At 37.6% G+C, this 20357-nt stretch overlaps 67 pseudogenes; all 67 read right to left on the bottom strand.

Annotated features, from left to right (window-relative positions):
* Positions 1–159: 159 nt before the first annotated feature.
* On the bottom strand, positions 160–278 carry LOC140566571 (5S ribosomal RNA; annotated as a pseudogene).
* Positions 279–463: 185 nt separating this feature from the next.
* Positions 464–582, bottom strand: LOC140571392 (5S ribosomal RNA; annotated as a pseudogene).
* A 185-nt stretch (positions 583–767) lies between these two features.
* LOC140570398 (5S ribosomal RNA) lies at positions 768–886 on the bottom strand (annotated as a pseudogene).
* A 185-nt stretch (positions 887–1071) lies between these two features.
* Positions 1072–1190, bottom strand: LOC140572528 (5S ribosomal RNA; annotated as a pseudogene).
* Positions 1191–1375: 185 nt separating this feature from the next.
* Positions 1376–1494, bottom strand: LOC140571366 (5S ribosomal RNA; annotated as a pseudogene).
* A 185-nt stretch (positions 1495–1679) lies between these two features.
* Positions 1680–1798, bottom strand: LOC140570941 (5S ribosomal RNA; annotated as a pseudogene).
* Positions 1799–1983: 185 nt separating this feature from the next.
* Positions 1984–2102, bottom strand: LOC140566837 (5S ribosomal RNA; annotated as a pseudogene).
* Positions 2103–2287: 185 nt separating this feature from the next.
* On the bottom strand, positions 2288–2406 carry LOC140566481 (5S ribosomal RNA; annotated as a pseudogene).
* Positions 2407–2591: 185 nt separating this feature from the next.
* LOC140570959 (5S ribosomal RNA) lies at positions 2592–2710 on the bottom strand (annotated as a pseudogene).
* Positions 2711–2895: 185 nt separating this feature from the next.
* On the bottom strand, positions 2896–3014 carry LOC140570386 (5S ribosomal RNA; annotated as a pseudogene).
* Positions 3015–3199: 185 nt separating this feature from the next.
* On the bottom strand, positions 3200–3318 carry LOC140572997 (5S ribosomal RNA; annotated as a pseudogene).
* A 185-nt stretch (positions 3319–3503) lies between these two features.
* On the bottom strand, positions 3504–3622 carry LOC140573082 (5S ribosomal RNA; annotated as a pseudogene).
* A 185-nt stretch (positions 3623–3807) lies between these two features.
* Positions 3808–3926, bottom strand: LOC140572359 (5S ribosomal RNA; annotated as a pseudogene).
* Positions 3927–4111: 185 nt separating this feature from the next.
* LOC140570375 (5S ribosomal RNA) lies at positions 4112–4230 on the bottom strand (annotated as a pseudogene).
* Positions 4231–4415: 185 nt separating this feature from the next.
* LOC140570869 (5S ribosomal RNA) lies at positions 4416–4534 on the bottom strand (annotated as a pseudogene).
* Positions 4535–4719: 185 nt separating this feature from the next.
* LOC140571365 (5S ribosomal RNA) lies at positions 4720–4838 on the bottom strand (annotated as a pseudogene).
* A 185-nt stretch (positions 4839–5023) lies between these two features.
* On the bottom strand, positions 5024–5142 carry LOC140570058 (5S ribosomal RNA; annotated as a pseudogene).
* A 185-nt stretch (positions 5143–5327) lies between these two features.
* On the bottom strand, positions 5328–5446 carry LOC140570364 (5S ribosomal RNA; annotated as a pseudogene).
* Positions 5447–5631: 185 nt separating this feature from the next.
* Positions 5632–5750, bottom strand: LOC140570352 (5S ribosomal RNA; annotated as a pseudogene).
* Positions 5751–5935: 185 nt separating this feature from the next.
* Positions 5936–6054, bottom strand: LOC140571364 (5S ribosomal RNA; annotated as a pseudogene).
* Positions 6055–6239: 185 nt separating this feature from the next.
* LOC140566235 (5S ribosomal RNA) lies at positions 6240–6358 on the bottom strand (annotated as a pseudogene).
* Positions 6359–6543: 185 nt separating this feature from the next.
* On the bottom strand, positions 6544–6662 carry LOC140567365 (5S ribosomal RNA; annotated as a pseudogene).
* A 185-nt stretch (positions 6663–6847) lies between these two features.
* LOC140570340 (5S ribosomal RNA) lies at positions 6848–6966 on the bottom strand (annotated as a pseudogene).
* A 184-nt stretch (positions 6967–7150) lies between these two features.
* Positions 7151–7269, bottom strand: LOC140567727 (5S ribosomal RNA; annotated as a pseudogene).
* A 185-nt stretch (positions 7270–7454) lies between these two features.
* Positions 7455–7573, bottom strand: LOC140568083 (5S ribosomal RNA; annotated as a pseudogene).
* Positions 7574–7758: 185 nt separating this feature from the next.
* LOC140570958 (5S ribosomal RNA) lies at positions 7759–7877 on the bottom strand (annotated as a pseudogene).
* Positions 7878–8062: 185 nt separating this feature from the next.
* Positions 8063–8181, bottom strand: LOC140570328 (5S ribosomal RNA; annotated as a pseudogene).
* Positions 8182–8367: 186 nt separating this feature from the next.
* LOC140572640 (5S ribosomal RNA) lies at positions 8368–8486 on the bottom strand (annotated as a pseudogene).
* Positions 8487–8671: 185 nt separating this feature from the next.
* On the bottom strand, positions 8672–8790 carry LOC140571977 (5S ribosomal RNA; annotated as a pseudogene).
* A 185-nt stretch (positions 8791–8975) lies between these two features.
* On the bottom strand, positions 8976–9094 carry LOC140572866 (5S ribosomal RNA; annotated as a pseudogene).
* A 185-nt stretch (positions 9095–9279) lies between these two features.
* On the bottom strand, positions 9280–9398 carry LOC140572577 (5S ribosomal RNA; annotated as a pseudogene).
* Positions 9399–9583: 185 nt separating this feature from the next.
* LOC140570137 (5S ribosomal RNA) lies at positions 9584–9702 on the bottom strand (annotated as a pseudogene).
* Positions 9703–9887: 185 nt separating this feature from the next.
* LOC140566955 (5S ribosomal RNA) lies at positions 9888–10006 on the bottom strand (annotated as a pseudogene).
* A 184-nt stretch (positions 10007–10190) lies between these two features.
* Positions 10191–10309, bottom strand: LOC140567726 (5S ribosomal RNA; annotated as a pseudogene).
* A 185-nt stretch (positions 10310–10494) lies between these two features.
* LOC140568082 (5S ribosomal RNA) lies at positions 10495–10613 on the bottom strand (annotated as a pseudogene).
* Positions 10614–10798: 185 nt separating this feature from the next.
* Positions 10799–10917, bottom strand: LOC140570957 (5S ribosomal RNA; annotated as a pseudogene).
* Positions 10918–11102: 185 nt separating this feature from the next.
* Positions 11103–11221, bottom strand: LOC140570316 (5S ribosomal RNA; annotated as a pseudogene).
* Positions 11222–11407: 186 nt separating this feature from the next.
* On the bottom strand, positions 11408–11526 carry LOC140572639 (5S ribosomal RNA; annotated as a pseudogene).
* A 185-nt stretch (positions 11527–11711) lies between these two features.
* Positions 11712–11830, bottom strand: LOC140571976 (5S ribosomal RNA; annotated as a pseudogene).
* A 185-nt stretch (positions 11831–12015) lies between these two features.
* LOC140571036 (5S ribosomal RNA) lies at positions 12016–12134 on the bottom strand (annotated as a pseudogene).
* Positions 12135–12319: 185 nt separating this feature from the next.
* On the bottom strand, positions 12320–12438 carry LOC140572249 (5S ribosomal RNA; annotated as a pseudogene).
* Positions 12439–12623: 185 nt separating this feature from the next.
* Positions 12624–12742, bottom strand: LOC140570136 (5S ribosomal RNA; annotated as a pseudogene).
* Positions 12743–12927: 185 nt separating this feature from the next.
* Positions 12928–13046, bottom strand: LOC140566722 (5S ribosomal RNA; annotated as a pseudogene).
* A 185-nt stretch (positions 13047–13231) lies between these two features.
* Positions 13232–13350, bottom strand: LOC140566570 (5S ribosomal RNA; annotated as a pseudogene).
* Positions 13351–13535: 185 nt separating this feature from the next.
* LOC140567454 (5S ribosomal RNA) lies at positions 13536–13654 on the bottom strand (annotated as a pseudogene).
* Positions 13655–13839: 185 nt separating this feature from the next.
* Positions 13840–13958, bottom strand: LOC140573034 (5S ribosomal RNA; annotated as a pseudogene).
* A 185-nt stretch (positions 13959–14143) lies between these two features.
* Positions 14144–14262, bottom strand: LOC140567579 (5S ribosomal RNA; annotated as a pseudogene).
* A 185-nt stretch (positions 14263–14447) lies between these two features.
* LOC140571979 (5S ribosomal RNA) lies at positions 14448–14566 on the bottom strand (annotated as a pseudogene).
* A 185-nt stretch (positions 14567–14751) lies between these two features.
* Positions 14752–14870, bottom strand: LOC140566995 (5S ribosomal RNA; annotated as a pseudogene).
* Positions 14871–15055: 185 nt separating this feature from the next.
* Positions 15056–15174, bottom strand: LOC140573320 (5S ribosomal RNA; annotated as a pseudogene).
* Positions 15175–15359: 185 nt separating this feature from the next.
* On the bottom strand, positions 15360–15478 carry LOC140566833 (5S ribosomal RNA; annotated as a pseudogene).
* Positions 15479–15663: 185 nt separating this feature from the next.
* On the bottom strand, positions 15664–15782 carry LOC140571391 (5S ribosomal RNA; annotated as a pseudogene).
* A 185-nt stretch (positions 15783–15967) lies between these two features.
* Positions 15968–16086, bottom strand: LOC140572367 (5S ribosomal RNA; annotated as a pseudogene).
* Positions 16087–16271: 185 nt separating this feature from the next.
* Positions 16272–16390, bottom strand: LOC140570304 (5S ribosomal RNA; annotated as a pseudogene).
* Positions 16391–16575: 185 nt separating this feature from the next.
* On the bottom strand, positions 16576–16694 carry LOC140571459 (5S ribosomal RNA; annotated as a pseudogene).
* Positions 16695–16879: 185 nt separating this feature from the next.
* Positions 16880–16998, bottom strand: LOC140572271 (5S ribosomal RNA; annotated as a pseudogene).
* A 185-nt stretch (positions 16999–17183) lies between these two features.
* On the bottom strand, positions 17184–17302 carry LOC140570057 (5S ribosomal RNA; annotated as a pseudogene).
* Positions 17303–17487: 185 nt separating this feature from the next.
* On the bottom strand, positions 17488–17606 carry LOC140566241 (5S ribosomal RNA; annotated as a pseudogene).
* A 185-nt stretch (positions 17607–17791) lies between these two features.
* LOC140571189 (5S ribosomal RNA) lies at positions 17792–17910 on the bottom strand (annotated as a pseudogene).
* A 185-nt stretch (positions 17911–18095) lies between these two features.
* LOC140566836 (5S ribosomal RNA) lies at positions 18096–18214 on the bottom strand (annotated as a pseudogene).
* Positions 18215–18399: 185 nt separating this feature from the next.
* Positions 18400–18518, bottom strand: LOC140566479 (5S ribosomal RNA; annotated as a pseudogene).
* Positions 18519–18703: 185 nt separating this feature from the next.
* LOC140570956 (5S ribosomal RNA) lies at positions 18704–18822 on the bottom strand (annotated as a pseudogene).
* A 185-nt stretch (positions 18823–19007) lies between these two features.
* Positions 19008–19126, bottom strand: LOC140568121 (5S ribosomal RNA; annotated as a pseudogene).
* Positions 19127–19311: 185 nt separating this feature from the next.
* On the bottom strand, positions 19312–19430 carry LOC140567619 (5S ribosomal RNA; annotated as a pseudogene).
* Positions 19431–19615: 185 nt separating this feature from the next.
* LOC140570293 (5S ribosomal RNA) lies at positions 19616–19734 on the bottom strand (annotated as a pseudogene).
* A 185-nt stretch (positions 19735–19919) lies between these two features.
* Positions 19920–20038, bottom strand: LOC140572366 (5S ribosomal RNA; annotated as a pseudogene).
* A 185-nt stretch (positions 20039–20223) lies between these two features.
* Positions 20224–20342, bottom strand: LOC140570281 (5S ribosomal RNA; annotated as a pseudogene).
* Between the last annotated feature and the right edge of the window lie 15 nt (positions 20343–20357).

The following is a 20357-nucleotide window of genomic DNA, read 5'->3' as shown; positions in this document are numbered from 1 at the left end:
CAAATTTAATAGATAAGACCATATTTGTTCAAAACCAAAAAAAAGCATTCCATTTCAACACATCAAAATTTACAACACAAAAGAGTTTCAACTACAAATTTGTGCAAAAGATGTAAATAACATGGAAATGTAAGCTTTCTTTGTTTGCAGGATTGAAAAAGCTTACAACACCTGGTATTCCCATTCAGTCTCCCATTCAAGTACTAACCAGGCCCAACCCTAGCTAGCTTCTGAGATCAGACAAGATCAGGCATTCTAAGGGTGGAATGGCCGCAAGCAGAAGAACCTTGCAAACTAGAGGATTCAAATTTCATAGATAAGACCATATTTGTTCAAAACCAAGAAAAAGCATTCCATTTCAACACATCAAAATTTACATCACAAAAGAGTTTCAACTACAAATGTGTGTAAAAGATGTAAATAACATGGAAATGTAAGCTTTAATTGTTTGCAGGACTGGAAAAGCTTACAACACCTGGTATTCCCAGACAGTCTCCCATTCAAGTACTAACCAGGCCCAACCCTAGGTAGCTTCTGAGATCAGACTAGATCAGGCGTTCTAAGGGTGGAATGGCCGTAAGCAGAAGAACCTTGCAAACTAGAGGATTCAAATTTCATAGATAAGACCATATTTGTTCAAAACCAAGAAAAAGCATTCCATTTCAACACATCAAAATTTACATCACAAAAGAGTTTCAACTACAAATGTGTGCAAAAGATGTAAATAACATGGAAATGTAAGCTTTCATTGTTTGCAGCATTGAAAAAGCTTACAACACCTGGTATTCCCAGACAGTCTCCCATTCAAGTACTAACCAGGCCCAACCCTAGGTAGCTTCTGAGATCAGACGAGATCAGGCGTTCTAAGGGTGGAATGGCCGTAAGCAGAAGAACCTTGCAAACTAGAGGATTCAAATTTCATAGATAAGACCATATTTGTTCAAAACCAAGAAAAAGCATTCCATTTCAACACATCAAAATTTACATCACAAAAGAGTTTCAACTACAAATGTGTGTAAAAGATGTAAATAACATGGAAATGTAAGCTTTAATTGTTTGCAGGACTGGAAAAGCTTGCAACACCTGGTATTCCCAGACAGTCTTCCATTCAAGTACTAACCAGGCCCAACCCTAGGTAGCTTCTGAGATCAGACGAGATCAGGCGTTCTAAGGGTGGAATGGCCGTAAGCAGAAGAACCTTGCAAACTAGAGAATTCAAATTTCATAGCTAAGACCATATTTGTTCAAAACCAAGAAAAAGCATTCCATTTTAACACATCAACATTTACAACACAAAAGAGTTTCAAATACAAATTTGTGCAAAAGATGTAAATAACATGGAAATGTAAGCTTTCTTTGTTTGCAGGATTGAAAAAGCTTACAACACCTGGTGTTCCCATTCAGTCTCCCATTCAAGTACTAACCAAGCCCAACCCTAGGTAGCTTCTGAGATCAGACGAGATCAGGCGTTCTAAGGGTGGAATGGCCGTAAGCAGAAGAACCTTGCAAACTAGAGGATTCAAATTTCATAGATAAGACCATATTTGTTCAAAACCAAGAAAAAGCATTCCATTTCAACACATCAAAATTTACATCACAAAAGAGTTTCAACTACAAATGTGTGCAAAAGATGTAAATAACATGGAAATGTAAGCTTTAATTGTTTGCAGGACTGGAAAAGCTTACAACACCTGGTATTCCGGGACAGTCTCCCATTCAAGTACTAACCAGGCCCAACCCTAGGTAGCTTCTGAGATCAGACGAGATCAGGCGTTCTTAGGGTGGAATGGCCGTAAACAGAAGAACCTTGCAAACTAGAGGATTCAAATTTCAAAGATAAGACCATATTTGTTTAAAATCAAGAAAAAGCATTCCATTTCAACACATCAAAATTTACAACACAAAAGAGTTTCAAATACAAATTTGTGCAAAAGATGAAAAAAAAATGGAAATGTAAGCTTTCATTGTTTGCAGGATTGAAAAAGCATACAACACCTGGTATTCCCAGACAGTCTCCCATTCAAGTACTAACCAGGCCCAACTCTAAGTAACTTCTGAGATCAGACAAGATCAGGCGTTCTAAGGGTGGAATGGCCGTAAACAGAAGAACCGTGCAAACTAGAGAATTCAAATTTCATAGCTAAGACCATATTTGTTCAAAACCAAGAAAAAGCATTCCATTTTAACACATCAACATTTACAACACAAAAGAGTTTCAACTACAAATTTGTGCAAAAGATGTAAATAACATGGAAATGAAAGCTTTCTTTGTTTGCAGGATTGAAAAAGCTTACAACACCTGGTATTCCCATTCAGTCTCCCATTCAAGTACTAACCAGGCCCAACCCTAGCTAGCTTCTGAGATCAGACAAGATCAGGCATTCTAAGGGTGGAATGGCCATAAGCAAAAGAACCTTGCAAACTAGAGGATTCAAATTTCATAGATAAGACCATATTTGTTCAAAACCAAGAAAAAGCATTCCATTTCAACACATCAAAATTTACAACACAAAAGAGTTTCAACTACAAATTTGTGCAAAAGATGTAAATAACATGGAAATGTAAGCTTTAATTGTTTGCAGGACTGGAAAAGCTTACAACACCTGGTATTCCCAGACAGTCTCCCATTCAAGTACTAACCAGGCCCAACCCTAGGTCGCTTCTGAGATCAGACGAGATCAGGCGATCTAAGGGTGGAATGGCCGTAAGCAGAAGAACCTTGCAAACTAGAGGATTCAAATTTCATAGCTAAGACCATATTTGTTCAAAATCAAGAAAAAGCATTCCATTTTAACACATCAACATTTACAACACAAAAGAGTTTCAACTACAAATTTGTGCAAAAGATGTAAATAACATGGAAATGTAAGCTTTAATTGTTTGCAGGACTGGAAAAGCTTACAACACCTGGTATTCCCAGACAGTCTCCCATTCAAGTACTAACCAGGCCCAACCCTAGGTAGCTTCTGAGATCAGACGAGATCAGGCGTTCTAAGGGTGGAATGGCCGTAAGCAGAAGAACCTTGCAAACTAGAGGATTCAAATTTCATAGATAAGACCATATTTGTTCAAAACCAAAAAAAAGCATTCCATTTCAACACATCAAAATTTACAACACAAAAGAGTTTCAACTACAAATTTGTGCAAAAGATGTAAATAACATGGAAATGTAAGCTTTCTTTGTTTGCAGGATTGAAAAAGCTTACAACACCTGGTATTCCCATTCAGTCTCCCATTCAAGTACTAACCAGGCCCAACCCTAGCTAGCTTCTGAGATCAGACAAGATCAGGCGTTCTAAGGGTGGAATGGCCGCAAGCAGAAGAACCTTGCAAACTAGAGGATTCAAATTTCATAGATAAGACCATATTTGTTCAAAACCAAGAAAAAGCATTCCATTTCAACACATCAAAATTTACAACACAAAAGAGTTTCAACTACAAATTTGTGCAAAAGATGTAAATAACATGGAAATGTAAGCTTTCATTGTTTGCAGCATTGAAAAAGCTTACAACACCTGGTATTCCCAGACAGTCTCCCATTCAAGTACTAACCAGGCCCAACCCTAGGTAGCTTTTGAGATCAGACTAGATCAGGCGTTCTAAGGGTGGAATGGCCGTAAGCAGAAGAACCTTGCAAACTAGAGGATTCAAATTTCATAGATAAGACCATATTTGTTCAAAACCAAGAAAAAGCATTCCATTTCAACACATCAAAATTTACATCACAAAAGAGTTTCAACTACAAATGTGTGCAAAAGATGTAAATAACATGGAAATGTAAGCTTTAATTGTTTGCAGGACTGGAAAAGCTTACAACACCTGGTATTCCGAGACAGTCTCCCATTCAAGTACTAACCAGGCCCAACCCTAGATAGCTTCTGAGATCAGACAAGATCAGGCGTTCTTAGGGTGGAATGGCCGTAAACAGAATAACCTTGCAAACTAGAGGATTCAAATTTCAAAGATAAGACCATATTTGTTTAAAATCAAGAAAAAGCATTCCATTTCATCACATCAAAATTTACAACACAAAAGAGTTTCAACTACAAATTTGTGCAAAAGATGTAAATAACATGGAAATGTAAGCTTTCATTGTTTACAGCATTGAAAAAGCTTACAACACCTGGTATTCCCAGACAGTCTCCCATTCAAGTACTAACCAGGCCCAACCCTAGGTAGCTTCTGAGATCAGACGAGATCAGGCGTTCTAAGGGTGGAATGGCCGTAAGCAGAAGAACCTTGCAAACTAGAGGATTCAAATTTCATAGATAAGACCATATTTGTTCAAAACCAAGAAAAAGCATTCCATTTCAACACATCAAAATTTACATCACAAAAGAGTTTCAACTACAAATGTGTGTAAAAGATGTAAATTACATGGAAATGTAAGCTTTAATTGTTTGCAGGACTGGAAAAGCTTGCAACACCTGGTATTCCCAGACAGTCTCCCATTCAAGTACTAACCAGGCCCAACCCTAGGTAGCTTCTGAGATCAGACGAGATCAGGCGTTCTAAGGGTGGAATGGCCGTAAGCAGAAGAACCTTGCAAACTAGAGAATTCAAATTTCATAGCTAAGACCATATTTGTTCAAAACCAAGAAAAAGCATTCCATTTTAACACATCAACATTTACAACACAAAAGAGTTTCAAATACAAATTTGTGCAAAAGATGTAAATAACATGGAAATGTAAGCTTTCTTTGTTTGCAGGATTGAAAAAGCTTACAACACCTGGTGTTCCCATTCAGTCTCCCATTCAAGTACTAACCAAGCCCAACCCTAGGTAGCTTCTGAGATCAGACGAGATCAGGCGTTCTAAGGGTGGAATGGCCGTAAGCAGTAGAACCTTGCAAACTAGAGGATTCAAATTTCATAGATAAGACCATATTTGTTCAAAACCAAGAAAAAGCATTCCATTTCAACACATCAAAATTTACATCACAAAAGAGTTTCAACTACAAATGTGTGCAAAAGATGTAAATAACATGGAAATGTAAGCTTTAATTGTTTGCAGGACTGGAAAAGCTTACAACACCTGGTATTCCGAGACAGTCTCCCATTCAAGTACTAACCAGGCCCAACCCTAGGTAGCTTCTGAGATCAGACGAGATCAGGCGTTCTTAGGGTGGAATGGCCGTAAACAGAAGAACCTTGCAAACTAGAGGATTCAAATTTCAAAGATAAGACCATATTTGTTTAAAATCAAGAAAAAGCATTCCATTTCAACACATCAAAATTTACAACACAATAGAGTTTCAACTACAAATTTGTGCAAAAGATGTAAATAACATGGAAATGTAAGCTTTCATTGTTTGCAGCATTGAAAAAGCTTACAACACCTGGTATTCCCAGACAGTCTCCCATTCAAGTACTAACCAGGCCCAACCCTAGGTAGCTTCTGAGATCAGACGAGATCAGGCGTTCTAAGGGTGGAATGGCCGTAAGCAGAAGAACCTTGCAAACTAGAGGATTCAAATTTCATAGATAAGACCATATTTGTTCAAAACCAAAAAAAAGCATTCCATTTCAACACATCAAAATTTACATCACAAAAGAGTTTCAACTACAAATGTGTGTAAAAGATGTAAATAACATGGAAATGTAAGCTTTAATTGTTTGCAGGACTGGAAAAGCTTACAACACCTGGTATTCCCAGACAGTCTCCCATTCAAGTACTAACCAGGCCCAACCCTAGGTAGCTTCTGAGATCAGACGAGATCAGGCGTTCTAAGGGTGGAATGGCCGTAAGCAGAAGAGCCTTGCAAACTAGAGAATTCAAATTTCATAGCTAAGACCATATTTGTTCAAAACCAAGAAAAAGCATTCCATTTTAACACATCAACATTTACAACACAAAAGAGTTTCAAATACAAATTTGTGCAAAAGATGTAAATAACATGGAAATGTAAGCTTTCTTTGTTTGCAGGATTGAAAAAGCTTACAACACCTGGTGTTCCCATTCAGTCTCCCATTCAAGTACTAACCAAGCCCAACCCTAGGTAGCTTCTGAGATCAGACGAGATCAGGCGTTCTAAGGGTGGAATGGCCGTAAGCAGAAGAACCTTGCAAACTAGAGGATTCAAATTTCATAGCTAAGACCATATTTGTTCAAAACCAAGAAAAAGCATTCAATTTCAACACATCAAAATTTACATCACAAAAGAGTTTCAACTACAAATGTGTGCAAAAGATGTAAATAACATGGAAATGTAAGCTTTAATTGTTTGCAGGACTGGAAAAGCTTACAACACCTGGTATTCCCAGACAGTCTCCCATTCAAGTACTAACCAGGCCCAACTCTAAGTAGCTTCTGAGATCAGACAAGATCAGGCGTTCTAAGGGTGGAATGGCCGTAAACAGAAGTACCCTGCAAACTAGAGAATTCAAATTTCATAGCTAAGACCATATTTGTTCAAAACCAAGAAAAAGCATTCCATTTTAACACATCAACATTTACAACACAAAAGAGTTTCAACTACAAATTTGTGCAAAAGATGTAAATAACATGGAAATGTAAGCTTTCTTTCTTTGCAGGATTGAAAAAGCTTACTACACCTGGTATTCCCATTCAGTCTCCCATTCAAGTACTAACCAGGCCCAACCCTAGCTAGCTTCTGAGATCAGACAAGATCAGGCATTCTAAGGGTGGAATGGCTGTAAGCAGAAGAACCTTGCAAACTAGAGGATTCAAATTTCATAGATAAGACCATATTTGTTCAAAACCAAGAAAAAGCATTCCATTTCAACACATCAAAATTTACAACACAAAAGAGTTTCAACTACAAATTTGTGCAAAAGATGTAAATAACATGGAAATGTAAGCTTTAATTGTTTGCAGGACTGGAAAAGCTTACAACACCTGGTATTCCCAGACAGTCTCCCATTCAAGTACTAACCAGGCCCAACCCTAGGTAGCTTCTGAGATCAGACGAGATCAGGCGTTCTAAGGGTGGAATGGCCGTAAGCAGAAGAACCTTGCAAACTAGAGGATTCAAATTTCATAGATAAGACCATATTTGTTTAAAATCAAGAAAAAGCATTCCATTTCAACACATCAACATTTACAACACAAAAGAGTTTCAAATACAAATTTGTGCAAAAGATGAAAAAAAATGGAAATATAAGCTTTCATTGTTTGCAGGATTGAAAAAGCTTACAACAACTGGTATTCCCAGACAGTCTTCCATTCAAGTACTAACCAGGCCCAACCCTAAGTAGCTTCTGAGATCAGACAAGATCAGGCGTTCTAAGGGTGGAATGGCCGTAAACAGAAGAACCGTGCAAACTAGAGAATTCAAATTTCATAGCTAAGACCATATTTGTTTAAAACCAAGAAAAAGCATTCCATTTTAACACATCAACATTTACAACACAAAAGAGTTTCAACTACAAATTTGTGCAAAAGATGTAAATAACATGGAAATGTAAGCTTTCTTTGTTTGCAGGATTGAAAAAGCTTACTACACCTGGTATTCCCATTCAGTCTCCCATTCAAGTACTAACTAGGCCCAACCCTAGCTAGCTTCTGAGATCAGACAAGATCAGGCATTCTAAGGGTGGAATGGCCGTAAGCAGAAGAACCTTGCAAACTAGAGGATTCAAATTTCATAGATAAGACCATATTTGTTCAAAACCAAGAAAAAGCATTCCATTTCAACACATCAAAATTTACAACACAAAAGAGTTTCAACTACAAATTTGTGCAAAAGATGTAAATAACATGGAAATGTAAGCTTTAATTGTTTGCAGGACTGGAAAAGCTTACAACACCTGGTATTCCCAGACAGTCTCCCATTCAAGTACTAACCAGGCCCAACCCTAGGTCGCTTCTGAGATCAGACGAGATCAGGCGATCTAAGGGTGGAATGGCCGTAAGCAGAAGAACCTTGCAAACTAGAGGATTCAAATTTCATAGCTAAGACCATATTTGTTCAAAATCAAGAAAAAGCATTCCATTTTAACACATCAACATTTACAACACAAAAGAGTTTCAACTACAAATTTGTGCAAAATATGTAAATAACATGGAAATGTAAGCTTTAATTGTTTGCAGGACTGGAAAAGCTTACAACACCTGGTATTCCCAGACAGTCTCCCATTCAAGTACTAACCAGGCCCAACCCTAGGTAGCTTCTGAGATCAGACGAGATCAGGCGTTCTAAGGGTGGAATGGCCGTAAGCAGAAGAACCTTGCAAACTAGAGGATTCAAATTTCATAGATAAGACCATATTTGTTTAAAATCAAGAAAAAGCATTCCATTTCAACACATCAACATTTACAACACAAAAGAGTTTCAAATACAAATTTGTGCAAAAGATGAAAAAAAAAATGGAAATATAAGCTTTCATTGTTTGCAGGATTGAAAAAGCTTACAACACCTGGTATTCCCAGACAGTCTCCCATTCAAGTACTAACCAGGCCCAACCCTAAGTAGCTTCTGAGATCAGACAAGATCAGGCGTTCTAAGGGTGGAATGGCCGCAAACAGAAGAACCGTACAAACTAGAGAATTCAAATTTCATAGCTAAGACCATATTTGTTCAAAAACAAAAAAAAGCATTCCATTTTAACACATCAACATTTACAACACAAAAGAGTTTCAACTACAAATTTGTGCAAAAGATGTAAATAACATGGAAATGTAAGCTTTAATTGTTTGCAGGACTGGAAAAGCTTACAACACCTGGTATTTCCAGACAGTCTCCCATTCAAGTACTAACCAGGCCCAACCCTAGGTAGCTTCTGAGATCAGACGAGATCAGGCGATCTAAGGGTGGAATGGCCGTAAGCAGAAGAACCTTGCAAACTAGAGGATTCAAATTTCATAGCTAAGACCATATTTGTTCAAAATCAAGAAAAAGCATTCCATTTTAACACATCAACATTTACAACACAAAAGAGTTTCAACTACAAATTTGTGCAAAATATGTAAATAACATGGAAATGTAAGCTTTAATTGTTTGCAGGACTGGAAAAGCTTACAACACCTGGTATTCCCATTCAGTCTCCCATTCAAGTACTAACCAGGCCCAACCCTACCTAGCTTCTGAGATCAGACGGGATCAGGCGTTCTAAGGGTGGAATGGCCGTAAGCAGAAGAACCTTGCAAACTAGAGGATTCAAATTTCATAGATAAGACCATATTTGTTTAAAACCAAAAAAAAGCATTCCATTTCAACACATCAAAATTTACAACACAAAAGAGTTTCAACTACAAATTTGTGCAAAATATGTAAATAACATGGAAATGTAAGCTTTAATTGTTTGCAGGACTGGAAAAGCTTACAACACCTGGTATTCCCATTCAGTCTCCCATTGAAGTACTAACCAGGCCCAACCCTAGGTAGCTTCTGAGATCAGACAAGATCAGGCGTTCTAAGGGTGGAATGGCCGTAAGCAGAAGAACCGTGCAAACTAGAGAATTCAAATTTCATAGCTAAGACCATATTTGTTCAAAACCAAGAAAAAACATTCCATTTCAACACATCAAAATTTACAACACAAAAGAGTTTCAACTACAAATTTCTGCAAAAGATGTAAATAACATGGAAATGTAAGCTTTCATTGTTTGCAGGATTGAAAAAGCTTACAACACCTGGTATTCCCAGACAGTCTCCCATTCAAGTACTAACCAGGCCCAACCCTAGGTAGCTTCTGAGATCAGACGAAATCAGGCGTTCTAAGGGTGGAATGGCCGTAAGCAGAAGAACCTTGCAAACTAGAGGATTCAAATTTCATAGCTAAGACCATATTTGTTCAAAATCAAGAAAAGGCATTCCATTTTAACACATCAACATTTACAACACAAAAGAGTTTCAACTACAAATTTGTGCAAAATATGTAAATAACATGGAAATGTAAGCTTTAATTGTTTGCAGGACTGGAAAAGCTTACAACACCTGGTATTCCCAGACAGTCTCCCATTCAAGTACTAACCAGGCCCAACCCTAGGTAGCTTCTGAGATCAGACGAGATCAGGCGTTATAAGGGTGGAATGGCCGTAAGCAGAAGAACCTTGCAAACTAGAGGATTCAAATTTCATAGATAAGACCATATTTGTTTAAAATCAAGAAAAAGCATTCCATTTCAACACATCAACATTTACAACACAAAAGAGTTTCAAATACAAATTTGTGCAAAAGATGAAAAAAAATGGAAATATAAGCTTTCATTGTTTGCAGGATTGAAAAAGCTTACAACAACTGGTATTCCCAGACAGTCTTCCATTCAAGTACTAACCAGGCCCAACCCTAAGTAGCTTCTGAGATCAGACAAGATCAGGCGTTCTAAGGGTGGAATGGCCGTAAACAGAAGAACCGTGCAAACTAGAGAATTCAAATTTCATAGCTAAGACCATATTTGTTTAAAACCAAGAAAAAGCATTCCATTTTAACACATCAACATTTACAACACAAAAGAGTTTCAACTACAAATTTGTGCAAAAGATGTAAATAACATGGAAATGTAAGCTTTCTTTGTTTGCAGGATTGAAAAAGCTTACTACACCTGGTATTCCCATTCAGTCTCCCATTCAAGTACTAACTAGGCCCAACCCTAGCTAGCTTCTGAGATCAGACAAGATCAGGCATTCTAAGGGTGGAATGGCCGTAAGCAGAAGAACCTTGCAAACTAGAGGATTCAAATTTCATAGATAAGACCATATTTGTTCAAAACCAAGAAAAAGCATTCCATTTCAACACATCAAAATTTACAACACAAAAGAGTTTCAACTACAAATTTGTGCAAAAGATGTAAATAACATGGAAATGTAAGCTTTAATTGTTTGCAGGACTGGAAAAGCTTACAACACCTGGTATTCCCAGACAGTCTCCCATTCAAGTACTAACCAGGCCCAACCCTAGGTCGCTTCTGAGATCAGACGAGATCAGGCGATCTAAGGGTGGAATGGCCGTAAGCAGAAGAACCTTGCAAACTAGAGGATTCAAATTTCATAGCTAAGACCATATTTGTTCAAAATCAAGAAAAAGCATTCCATTTTAACACATCAACATTTACAACACAAAAGAGTTTCAACTACAAATTTGTGCAAAATATGTAAATAACATGGAAATGTAAGCTTTAATTGTTTGCAGGACTGGAAAAGCTTACAACACCTGGTATTCCCAGACAGTCTCCCATTCAAGTACTAACCAGGCCCAACCCTAGGTAGCTTCTGAGATCAGACGAGATCAGGCGTTCTAAGGGTGGAATGGCCGTAAGCAGAAGAACCTTGCAAACTAGAGGATTCAAATTTCATAGATAAGACCATATTTGTTTAAAATCAAGAAAAAGCATTCCATTTCAACACATCAACATTTACAACACAAAAGAGTTTCAAATACAAATTTGTGCAAAAGATGAAAAAAAAAATGGAAATATAAGCTTTCATTGTTTGCAGGATTGAAAAAGCTTACAACACCTGGTATTCCCAGACAGTCTCCCATTCAAGTACTAACCAGGCCCAACCCTAAGTAGCTTCTGAGATCAGACAAGATCAGGCGTTCTAAGGGTGGAATGGCCGCAAACAGAAGAACCGTACAAACTAGAGAATTCAAATTTCATAGCTAAGACCATATTTGTTCAAAAACAAAAAAAAGCATTCCATTTTAACACATCAACATTTACAACACAAAAGAGTTTCAACTACAAATTTGTGCAAAAGATGTAAATAACATGGAAATGTAAGCTTTAATTGTTTGCAGGACTGGAAAAGCTTACAACACCTGGTATTTCCAGACAGTCTCCCATTCAAGTACTAACCAGGCCCAACCCTAGGTAGCTTCTGAGATCAGACGAGATCAGGCGATCTAAGGGTGGAATGGCCGTAAGCAGAAGAACCTTGCAAACTAGAGGATTCAAATTTCATAGCTAAGACCATATTTGTTCAAAATCAAGAAAAAGCATTCCATTTTAACACATCAACATTTACAACACAAAAGAGTTTCAACTACAAATTTGTGCAAAATATGTAAATAACATGGAAATGTAAGCTTTAATTGTTTGCAGGACTGGAAAAGCTTACAACACCTGGTATTCCCATTCAGTCTCCCATTCAAGTACTAACCAGGCCCAACCCTACCTAGCTTCTGAGATCAGACGAGATCAGGCGTTCTAAGGGTGGAATGGCCGTAAGCAGAAGAACCTTGCAAACTAGAGGATTCAAATTTCATAGATAAGACCATATTTGTTTAAAACCAAAAAAAAGCATTCCATTTCAACACATCAAAATTTACAACACAAAAGAGTTTCAACTACAAATTTGTGCAAAATATGTAAATAACATGGAAATGTAAGCTTTAATTGTTTGCAGGACTGGAAAAGCTTACAACACCTGGTATTCCCATTCAGTCTCCCATTCAAGTACTAACCAGGCCCAACCCTAGGTAGCTTCTGAGATCAGACAAGATCAGGTATTCTAAGGGTGGAATGGCCGTAAGCAGAAGAACCGTGCAAACTAGAGAATTCAAATTTCATAGCTAAGACCATATTTGTTCAAAACCAAGAAAAAACATTCCATTTCAACACATCAAAATTTACAACACAAAAGAGTTTCAACTACAAATTTCTGCAAAAGATGTAAATAACATGGAAATGTAAGCTTTCATTGTTTGCAGGATTGAAAAAGCTTACAACACCTGGTATTCCCAGACAGTCTCCCATTCAAGTACTAACCAGGCCCAACCCTAGGTAGCTTCTGAGATCAGACGAAATCAGGCGTTCTAAGGGTGGAATGGCCGTAAGCAGAAGAACCTTGCAAACTAGAGGATTCAAATTTCATAGCTAAGACCATATTTGTTCAAAATCAAGAAAAGGCATTCCATTTTAACACATCATCATTTACAACACAAAAGAGTTTCAACTACAAATTTGTGCAAAATATGTAAATAACATGGAAATGTAAGCTTTAATTGTTTGCAGGACTGGAAAAGCTTACAACACCTGGTATGCCCATTCAGTCTCCCATTCAAGTACTAACCAGGCCCAACTCTAGGTAGCTTCTGAGATCAGACGAGATCAGGCGTTCTAAGGGTGGAATGGCCGTAAGCAGAAGAACCTTGCAAACTAGAGGATTCAAATTTCATAGATAAGACCATATTTGTTCAAAACCAAGAAAAAGCATTCCATTTTAACACATCAACATTTACAACACAAAAGAGTTTCAACTACAAATTTGTGCAAAAGATGTAAATAACATGGAAATGTAAGCTTTCTTTGTTTGCAGGATTGAAAAAGCTTACAACACCTGGTATTCCCATTCAGTCTCCCATTCAAGTACTAAACAGGCCCAACCCTAGTTAGCTTCTGAGATCAGACAAGACCAGGCATTCTAAGGGTGGAATGGCCATAAGCAGAAGAACCTTGCAAACTAGAGGATTCAAATTTCATAGATAAGACCATATTTGTTCAAAACCAATAAAAAGCATTCCATTTCAACACATCAAAATTTACAACACAAAAGAGTTTCAACTACAAATTTGTGCAAAAGATGTAAATAACATGGAAATGTAAGCTTTAATTGTTTGCAGGACTGGAAAAGCTTACAACACCTGGTATTCCCAGACAGTCTCCCATTCAAGTACTAACCAGGCCCAACCCTAGATAGCTTCTGAGATCAGACGAGATCAGGCGATCTAAGGGTGGAATGGCCGTAAGCAGAAGAACCTTGCAAACTAGAGGATTCAAATTTCATAGCTAAGACCATATTTGTTCAAAATCAAGAAAAAGCATTCCATTTTAACACATCAACATTTACAACACAAAAGAGTTTCAACTACAAATTTGTGCAAAATATGTAAATAACATGGAAATGTAAGCTTTAATTGTTTGCAGGACTGGAAAAGCTTACAACACCTGGCATTCCCATTCAGTCTCCCATTCAAGTACTAACCAGGCCCAACCCTAGGTAGCTTCTGAGCTCAGACGAGATCAGGCGTTCTAAGGGTGGAATGGCCGTTAGCAGAAGAACCTTGCAAACTAGAGGATTCAAATTTCATAGATAAGACCATATTTGTTTAAAACCAAGAAAAAGCATTCCATTTCAACACATCAAAATTTACAACACAAAAGAGTTTCAACTACAAATTTGTGCAAAAGATGTAAATAAAATGGAAATGTAAGCTTTAATTGTTTGCAGGACTGGAAAAGCTTACAACACCTGGTATTCCCATCCAGTCTCCCATTCAAGTACTAACCAGGCCCAACCTTAGGTAGCTTCTGAGATCAGACTAGACCAGGCGTTCTAAGGGTGGAATGGCCGTAAGCAGAAGAACCTTGCAAACCAGAGGATTCAAATTTCATAGCTAAGACCATATTTGTTCAAAACCAAGAAAAAGCATTCCATTTCAACACATCAAAATTTACATCACAAAAGAGTTTCAACTACAAATTTGTGCAAAAGATGTAAATAACATGGAAATGTAAGCTTTCATTGTTTGCAGGATTGAAAAAGCTTACAACACCTGGTATTCCCAGACAGTCTCCCATTCAAGTACTAACCAGGCCCAACCCTAGGTAGCTTCTGAGATCAGATGAAATCAGGCTTTCTAAGGGTGGAATGGCCGTAAGCAGAAGAACCTTGCCAACTAGAAGATTCAAATTTCATAGCTAAGACCATATTTGTTCAAAACCAAGAAAAAGCATTCCATTTTAACACATCAACATTTACAACACAAAAGAGTTTCAACTACAAATTTGTGCAAAAGATGTAAATAACATGGAAATGTAAGCTTTCTTTGTTTGCAGGATTGAAAAAGCTTACAACACCTGGTATTCCCATTCAGTCTCCCATTCAAGTACTAACCAGGCCCAACCCTAGCTAGCTTCTGAGATCAGACAAGATCAGGCATTCTAAGGGTGGAATGGCAGTAAGCAGAAGAACCTTGCAAACTAGAGGATTCAAATTTCATAGATAAGACCATATTTGTTCAAAACCAAGAAAAATCATTCCATTTCATCACATCACAATTTACAACACAAAAGAGTTTCAACTACAAATTTGTGCAAAAGATGTAAATAACATGGAAATGTAAGCTTTAATTGTTTGCAGGACTGGAAAAGCTTACAACACCTGGTATTCCCAGACAGTCTCCCATTCAAGTACTAACCAGGCCCAACCCTAGGTAGCTTCTGAGATCAGACGAGAACAGGCGATCTAAGGGTGGAATGGCCATAAGCAGAAGAACCTTGCAAACTAGAGGATTCAAATTTCATAGCTAAGACCATATTTGTTCAAAATCAAGAAAAAGCATTCCATTTTAACACATCAACATTTACAACACAAAAGAGTTTCAACTACAAATTTGTGCAAAAGATGTAAATAACATGGAAATGTAAGCTTTCTTTGTTTGCAGGATTGAAAAAGTTTACAACACCTGGTATTCCCATTCAGTCTCCCATTCAAGTACTAACCAGGCCCAACCCTACCTAGCTTCTGAGATCAGACAAGACCAGGCATTCTAAGGGTGGAATGGCCGTAAGCAGAAGAACCTTGCAAACTAGAGGATTCAAATTTCATAGCTAAGACCATATTTGTTCAAAATCAAGAAAAAGCATTCCATTTTAACACATCAACATTTACAACACAAAAGAGTTTCAACTACAAATTTGTGCAAAAGATGTAAATAACATGGAAATGTAAGCTTTCATTGTTTGCAGCATTGAAAAAGCTTACAACACCTGGTATTCCCAGACAGTCTCCCATTCAAGTACTAACCAGGCCCAACCCTAGGTAGCTTCTGAGATCAGACTAGATCAGGCGTTCTAAGGGTGGAATGGCCGTAAGCAGAAGAACCTTGCAAACTAGAGGATTCAAATTTCATAGATAAGACCATATTTGTTCAAAACCAAGAAAAAGCATTCCATTTCAACACATCAAAATTTACATCACAAAAGAGTTTCAACTACAAATGTGTGCAAAAGATGTAAATAACATGGAAATGTAAGCTTTAATTGTTTGCAGGACTGGAAAAGCTTACAACACCTGGTATTCCGAGACAGTCTCCCATTCAAGTACTAACCAGGCCCAACCCTAGGTAGCTTCTGAGATCAGACAAGATCAGGCGTTCTTAGGGTGGAATGGCCGTAAACAGAAGAACCTTGCAAACTAGAGGATTCAAATTTCAAACATAAGACCATATTTGTTTAAAATCAAGAAAAAGCATTCCATTTCAACACATCAAAATTTACAACACAAAAGAGTTTCAACTACAAATTTGTGCAAAAGATGTAAATAACATGGAAATGTAAGCTTTCATTGTTTGCAGCATTGAAAAAGCTTACAACACCTGGTATTCCCAGACAGTCTCCCATTCAAGTACTAACCAGGCCCAACCCTAGGTAGCTTCTGAGATCAGACGAGATCAGGCGTTCTAAGGGTGGAATGGCCGTAAGCAGAAGAACCTTGCAAACTAGAGGATTCAAATTTCATAGATAAGACCATATTTGTTCAAAACCAAGAAAAAGCATTCCATTTCAACACATCAAAATTTACATCACAAAAGAGTTTCAACTACAAATGTGTGTAAAAGATGTAAATAACATGGAAATGTAAGCTTTAATTGTTTGCAGGACTGGAAAAGCTTGCAACACCTGGTATTCCCAGACAGTCTCCCATACAAGTACTAACCAGGCCCAACCCTAGGTAGCTTCTGAGATCAGACGAGATCAGGCGTTCTAAGGGTGGAATGGCCGTAAGCAGAAGAACCTTGCAAACTAGAGAATTCAAATTTCATAGCTAAGACCATATTTGTTCAAAACCAAGAAAAAGCATTCCATTTTAACACATCAACATTTACAACACAAAAGAGTTTCAAATACAAATTTGTGCAAAAGATGTAAATAACATGGAAATGTAAGCTTTCTTTGTTTGCAGGATTGAAAAAGCTTACAACACCTGGTGTTCCCATTCAGTCTCCCATTCAAGTACTAACCAAGCCCAACCCTAGGTAGCTTCTGAGATCAGACGAGATCAGGCGTTCTAAGGGTGGAATGGCCATAAGCAGAAGAACCTTGCAAACTAGAGGATTCAAATTTCATAGATAAGACCATATTTGTTCAAAACCAAGAAAAAGCATTCCATTTCAACACATCAAAATTTACATCACAAAAGAGTTTCAACTACAAATGTGTGCAAAAGATGTAAATAACATGGAAATGTAAGCTTTAATTGTTTGCAGGACTGGAAAAGCTTACAACACCTGGTATTCCGAGACAGTCTCCCATTCAAGTACTAACCAGGCCCAACCCTAGGTAGCTTCTGAGATCAGACGAGATCAGGCGTTCTTAGGGTGGAATGGCCGTAAACAGAAGAACCTTGCAAACTAGAGGATTCAAATTTCAAAGATAAGACCATATTTGTTTAAAATCAAGAAAAAGCATTCCATTTCAACACATCAAAATTTACAACACAAAAGAGTTTCAACTACAAATTTTTGCAAAAGATGTAAATAACATGGAATTGTAAGCTTTCATTGTTTGCAGCATTGAAAAAGCTTACAACACCTGGTATTCCCAGACAGTCTCCCATTCAAGTACTAACCAGGCCCAACCCTAGGTAGCTTCTGAGATCAGACGAGATCAGGCGTTCTAAGGGTGGAATGGCCATAAGCAGAAGAACCTTGCAAACTAGAGGATTCAAATTTCATAGATAAGACCATATTTGTTCAAAACCAAGAAAAAGCATTCCATTTCAACACATCAAAATTTACATCACAAAAGAGTTTCAACTACAAATGTGTGTAAAAGATGTAAATAACATGGAAATGTAAGCTTTAATTGTTTGCAGGACTGGAAAAGCTTACAACACCTGGTATTCCCAGACAGTCTCCCATTCAAGTACTAACCAGGCCCAACCCTAGGTAGCTTCTGAGATCAGACGAGATCAGGCTTTCTAAGGGTGGAATGGCCGTAAGCAGAAGAACTTTGCAAACTAGAGGATTAAAATTTCATAGATAAGACCATATTTGTTTAAAATCAAGAAAAAGCATTCCATTTCAACACATCAACATTTACAACACAAAAGAGTTTCAAATACAAATTTGTGCAAAAGATGAAAAAAAAATGGAAATGTAAGCTTTCATTGTTTGCAGGATTGAAAAAGCATACAACACCTGGTATTCCCAGACAGTCTCCCATTCAAGTACTAACCAGGCCCAACTCTAAGTAACTTCTGAGATCAGACAAGATCAGGCGTTCTAAGGGTGGAATGGCCGTAAACAGAAGAACCGTGCAAACTAGAGAATTCAAATTTCATAGCTAAGACCATATTTGTTCAAAACCAAGAAAAAGCATTCCATTTTAACACATCAACATTTACAACACAAAAGAGTTTCAACTACAAATTTGTGCAAAAGATGTAAATAACATGGAAATGAAAGCTTTCTTTGTTTGCAGGTTTGAAAAAGCTTACAACACCTGGTATTCCCATTCAGTCTCCCATTCAAGTACTAACCAGGCCCAACCCTAGCTAGCTTCTGAGATCAGACAAGATCAGGCATTCTAAGGGTGGAATGGCCATAAGCAGAAGAACCTTGCAAACTAGAGGATTCAAATTTCATAGATAAGACCATATTTGTTCAAAACCAAGAAAAAGCATTCCATTTCAACACATCAAAATTTACAACACAAAAGAGTTTCAACTACAAATTTGTGCAAAAGATGTAAATAACATGGAAATGTAAGCTTTAATTGTTTGCAGGACTGGAAAAGCTTACAACACCTGGTATTCCCAGACAGTCTCCCATTCAAGTACTAACCAGGCCCAACCCTAGGTCGCTTCTGAGATCAGACGAGATCAGGCGATCTAAGGGTGGAATGGCCGTAAGCAGAAGAACCTTGCAAACTAGAGGATTCAAATTTCATAGCTAAGACCATATTTGTTCAAAATCAAGAAAAAGCATTCCATTTTAACACATCAACATTTACAACACAAAAGAGTTTCAACTACAAATTTGTGCAAAAGATGTAAATAACATGGAAATGTAAGCTTTAATTGTTTGCAGGACTGGAAAAGCTTACAACACCTGGTATTCCCATTCAGTCTCCCATTCAAGTACTAACCAGGCCCAACCCTAGGTAGCTTCTGAGATCAGACGAGATCAGGCGTTCTAAGGGTGGAATGGCCGTAAGCAGAAGAACCTTGCAAACTAGAGGATTCAAATTTCATAGATAAGACCATATTTGTTCAAAACCAAAAAAAAGCATTCCATTTCAACACATCAAAATTTACAACACAAAAGAGTTTCAACTACAAATTTGTGCAAAAGATGTAAATAACATGGAAATGTAAGCTTTCTTTGTTTGCAGGATTGAAAAAGCTTACAACACCTGGTATTCCCATTCAGTCTCCCATTCAAGTACTAACCAGGCCCAACCCTAGCTAGCTTCTGAGATCAGACAAGATCAGGCATTCTAAGTGTGGAATGGCCGCAAGCAGAAGAACCTTGCAAACTAGAGGATTCAAATTTCATAGATAAGACCATATTTGTTCAAAACCAAGAAAAAGCATTCCATTTCAACACATCAAAATTTACAACACAAAAGAGTTTCAACTACAAATTTGTGCAAAAGATGTAAATAACATGGAAATGTAAGCTTTCATTGTTTGCAGCATTGAAAAAGCTTACAACACCTGGTATTCCCAGACAGTCTCCCATTCAAGTACTAACCAGGCCCAACCCTAGGTAGCTTCTGAGATCAGACGAGATCAGGCGTTCTAAGGGTGGAATGGCCGTAAGCAGAAGAACCTTGCAAACTAGAGGATTCAAATTTCATAGATAAGACCATATTTGTTCAAAACCAAGAAAAAGCATTCCATTTCAACACATCAAAATTTACATCACAAAAGAGTTTCAACTACAAATGTGTGCAAAAGATGTAAATAACATGGAAATGTAAGCTTTAATTGTTTGCAGGACTGGAAAAGCTTACAACACCTGGTATTCCGAGACAGTCTCCCATTCAAGTACTAACCAGGCCCAACCCTAGGTAGCTTCTGAGATCAGACAAGATCAGGCGTTCTTAGGGTGGAATGGCCGTAAACAGAATAACCTTGCAAACTAGAGGATTCAAATTTCAAAGATAAGACCATATTTGTTTAAAATCAAGAAAAAGCATTCCATTTCAACACATCAAAATTTACAACACAAAAGAGTTTCAACTACAAATTTGTGCAAAAGATGTAAATAACATGGAAATGTAAGCTTTCATTGTTTGCAGCATTGAAAAAGCTTACAACACCTGGTATTCCCAGACAGTCTCCCATTCAAGTACTAACCAGGCCCAACCCTAGGTAGCTTCTGAGATCAGACGAGATCAGGCGTTCTAAGGGTGGAATGGCCGTAAGCAGAAGAACCTTGCAA

Source organism: Salminus brasiliensis, chromosome 11 (genome assembly GCF_030463535.1).
Source record: "Salminus brasiliensis chromosome 11, fSalBra1.hap2, whole genome shotgun sequence".
Taxonomy (NCBI): Eukaryota; Metazoa; Chordata; class Actinopteri; order Characiformes; family Bryconidae; genus Salminus; species Salminus brasiliensis.
The sequence above is the reverse complement of the archived record's forward strand: the minus strand, read 5'-3'. Positions and strand labels throughout refer to the sequence as shown.